Here is a 4,625-nt window from a genome sequence, read left to right as displayed (position 1 = left end):
GACTTAGCATTCCTTTCATGTCTTTGTCTCGTCTTGGGAATCAAAGGAACCAAGCTCTCTTTTTTTACTGTTCTTTCTTCTTTGGGAGGGAAATTTATTTGGACTGCATTATGGCTATGACAATTCTGAACCATCTTCTGTCCAGCCCTTTTTATTACAAGTTTGCATGTTAACTAAAATATAAAACTGATTTATGAAACCATTAAATAACATGGTGCCAATTCACAAGTCTCTCTCTTAATCTCAAGCATCACACAGTATCATTATTAAATAATTATGGCTTCATCATTCATGATGGGAAGGCTCCACTTCACACAAAAGAAGCAGTTTTATATTCATATACATATCTGTAGACGTTATTATGAGGATTATTGCAACTGAAAATTATATCGGTGTCAAAACCTGTGGTTTAATAAATTCAAATGACTGTTCATAGTTGGACTAAATGATGGATAGAAGAAATTGGAAATGCTTATGACTGACGAGCGCTGAAGGAGAGGTCAAGGGGAAGGAGCACACTCCCTCCATCTTTCAAGCAGGGAGGGTACGAGTGAAGGGGCAAGGGAAGAACACGTCTGATCTTGCGTGTAACGTTGCTGCCTTCAAAGCGAAGGGGCGAAGGCACAGCAATGTGATATAAGCTGTTTGCATTGCCTGAAGCTTCCAGTACGTCTCGTCTTGTTTGAATGCACTCATGCTACACTTGTTTCCTCCAGAGCTTAAAAAACTTAATGCCGTCAGATATGCGTCGCGTTAGGTCTCATTCTTTTTTGAACCTCGTGCGTATCATACAATTGCTGAAAGCTATCAAGATATCTTTGAGCTCAGTAGGTTACTCACCTAGCATTTGGCCTCCAGAAACTTGGAGAATTGAAACTGGTAGACCGAAAAATGTCACTTAGTGACACAGGGTAGGAATGAAACACACGTTTCCATTGTTCCTGTGTAACTTTTGATATTTTACTTTGAGGCAACTGATTTATGATCTGTGGGGTCTCGAAAAGGAAAAAAAAATGTCAGAGGCATTGGCTGATGGAGGGCCGAGTGTGGTTCAGTGAAATCTACAACGTGGTTAATATGCTACGGCGCTGAGATTCCCCCAATTGTTGTTCAATCTCTTAGGAAGGTTCATGCTATGTGCCTGTCATGTTTTGAGTTAAAATTTTCTAAGGCTGCAATTCTATGGCAATACTCCTATAAGAGCCTTTAAACAAAATTGTTCGTGAGTAGGACAAGCATTGTATAGCAACGGCGTATTGGAACTCTTTTTACTCCCTGTTATGGGACCCTAAGGTTAGGACTACTAGTGAATATGTACCTACATACCTCTGAGCACCATGCATATCGATTAAATTGAGCTGAAAAAAGCCGCATACATTTTTACTATTGAAATAGGATATTTTGATAACTGTCGAAAGTCCAGGCATTTGTCTGCAACGCCATGCGGTAGGATTAAAAAAATGCTGCAAAAATTTTTTTCTTTAGCTTCGATGCTCAAAATAGGGGTGCGTCTCATACACGTGCTTATATGGTATGTAGTTTTCATTCATATGGTCTTCCCATTATTGAGATCAAAAACAACAATAACTACACAGAATGTTCTCTTTATATCAATATGAAATTAAATTATTGAAGCTCCTTAATACACAAAACGATCTTAATGATAACCGTATTAAATGTCTTGCGTATTTTGAATCGTCTGGGGGGGATGCCCCCCTCCTAAATCCGCCAATGTGAGACATCACTTCATGCTTTGCCTCACAGAAACTATTATTGATATTATTATTCTATTGATATCCCACAGTTGCAATTTTTAACAAATATCTCAATCACCTTATGGCACAATTTCAAGCTTAAAAAGGCAAGCATATTTAGTTGGGCTGTTGACAGGTGCAAACAGTGAGAAATTCAATCAAGAGAATCCTTCTCATACGTGAAGAGGAAAATTTATTCAAATTCAGGAAATTAAACTTAAAAAAAATAGGATGTCTGTAATTATTAAATGGGGTGGGTGAGAGATATCAGAAAATGGACTGCAGTTGGAAAACCAGCAAAGAAAAGCACTGCAAATGTTGCTCTCAGCAATGCAGTCAACACCGTCTATGATCAGAATTTTGAATGAAGATAATCATGTGCAACAGAGATGCATTCATCGGATTGGTGGATTGTGGAAGGTGTGTGATACTCACATACCCATTCAGATGAAGAGGAACATGGACGTAACAAGTAAAGGGCTCCCTTGTTGGTTACAGTGGAGAAGAGAGGTGCAAAGTCCATGAGTGCCGATGGAGCATAATATCATTCTTTCGAGAGATGTCGAATTTCAAGGAAAGTTCACAGTTGGCGCTGAGAGAGTGAAGTTGCCACCTTAAAACAAAGAGGTGGATGATCAGGGAAGTGAACAGGAGCAAGTTGAAGAACAAGCCCAATAAGAGCCACAGAACCAAGACAGAGAGAAGGAATATTTGGAAGAGACCTCAGCACACGAGAAAAGAGTGAGTCACACGTAATTGCAGGGAGATGGAGGAATCACTTGACATTCAAACCAATAACCTACAGCCAGAGCATCATAGTGCCAGAGGCAGGAGTCAACAAACTTTTCCAGAAACTGTGGTTAACATGACGACTAATGAATTGCGTGACACTACTGAATAGTTGAAAATGGTTGATGTTTAAATAAAAGACAACATTGAAGAAAGTTCCTGTCGGCCAATTGGTGGCAGTTTGATAAAACTCAAGCCCCAGTTAAACTATGCCAAAGTGAAGAAAATTCCTTGGGTTTTGCACTGCTTGACGTTGTCCATGTCTCCCACTGACGTTCTGATCAGAGACTCGCTGTTCATCCTCAGGGGATCTTCTGAATACTGTTTCTCAAAATTTGACACGTATATATGATTTCACCTTGGCAAATGTTGGAATTGGCTCTTCATCATGACATTTCAGAAGAAAAGCAAGACTGCATAGTAGTTTTGCCTTCTCCTACAGTCATAGGAGAAGGTTATAGTTCTCATATTGCATAGTCAATGTGAAAACTATGTTAGTTAACATAAGGTTTAGTGGACAATAATACTGGGCCTAAGATGTCAAGGCATTCCATGTCCAAGCAACAATTCTACTTTTGCCTTTTTCTCTCGTCTACACTTGATTTGTGTATGACAACGGATGTAATCAAGATCACTCACCCAAAGGTAGGTACATATTACATATTGTATGCGACAAAATTTACATTGTTTAACCGAAAGGAATGGTTGTGCCCATAAATGTAGTGAGCTTAACAAACAATGATACTTCTATTTTCCATGAAGCAAAGGTTGAAAAGGGTATAGGTTAAAGTTATTAGTAAAATATTTTGAAAGCCATGAGTAAAGCGGAACAGACAAAATTAGAATACAAACTTCTGATCAGACATGGTATTGCACCTTAAAATTTACATATTTTTCAACAACGTTAGCTTGAAACTTGGAAAAACATCCAGCTATGAGTCAATATAAATCAGTGCCTCATCAGCATCAATTAAGTCCTCATGGTGGAAAGGGAGGGAAAAATTTGGATGCAGCCGAGGGCCTGGTTCAGCAAGAGATGTACTATACCACTCACTGTTTGTACCTCATGCACATGAAGCTAAGCTGCAAACTTTCCCCTTAAAGGTAGCCCTCACTTTGGACAAGATTCCCTGAAAATTACTGACGTTATCCTTTGGTGAGTCAACTATTTTTCTCATGGCTTCCCTCCCATGACAAACGAGCACACAATTATGAACTGATCAAATTTCTCATTCTAGCTAATCATCGCTAGTTCATTGGCCAAGAGAGAGAGAGAGATGACATGATGTTAGGAGTAGATGCTACTGACTATGGTTGCCAATGAAAACTCATTGACAATAGCACTGCAGAAAATGCTGCTGTTTGGGTTAAAAAATTTTTTGTATGCATACTCTAAAAGGTATTTTTTCCAGTAAGTGAAGAGATGATGGAAATGCTTTTTTTGTTTGGTGAGAGAATGAAGGAGATCCACTGTGTAGAAGGCAGCAAAAATCACCTTTTTCTTTGTACCTAACATGCCCAGCACAGAAAATGAGCTGGGAATAATTAATAAAAAATGATTTCTATGATTCACAAACGTGCTACCACCCTGGATTTCCAATAAAAATTAAGTTAGGTATGTATTTAGGTATTTCCTGCAAATATCATTGCGTGCCATTTGTTTTGCTTTTGTGGTGCTCTGCAGGTGACCATCTGCTTCCAGCAATTGAAACAAGAACTTATTCATGGTAAAATATTGCTATACATATCAGTGCAAATTGTTTCGGCATCATTTTATAACTGCAACCATGAGTGTTTTTCATGAAGCCTAAAGAAAGGCTCCATTATAACACTGAGTCTGCTGACCTCTACTGCCCTATAAAGGCCTTCCCATGTATACAATTAGTGGTTGTATGTATTCATACGTACATAAGAAGGCATGAATGAGTTTCTCATTACATATGTTATATCATCAACAATAGCCCTAAAATGCAAGGCGATTCTATCAGGCACTTTAGTAGTACCAATTCCAGGGTCAAATAGTTAGCAGAAAACATCAAAGGAGTGAGTACATACCTAATCATTCTGAATTGATGAAACACA

General features: G+C 38.6%; 1 protein-coding gene across 3 annotated transcripts in view; it reads right to left on the bottom strand.

Annotated features, from left to right (window-relative positions):
- LOC124155372 (reticulon-4-interacting protein 1 homolog, mitochondrial-like) overlaps positions 1-4,625 on the bottom strand; it is a 62,845-nt gene that overhangs the window by 18,033 nt on the left and 40,187 nt on the right. The window lies entirely within an intron of this gene.

The sequence above is a fragment of the Ischnura elegans genome, chromosome 3 (assembly GCF_921293095.1).
Source record: "Ischnura elegans chromosome 3, ioIscEleg1.1, whole genome shotgun sequence".
Taxonomy (NCBI): domain Eukaryota; kingdom Metazoa; phylum Arthropoda; class Insecta; order Odonata; family Coenagrionidae; genus Ischnura; species Ischnura elegans.
This window is presented reverse-complemented; position numbering and strand designations above follow the sequence as displayed.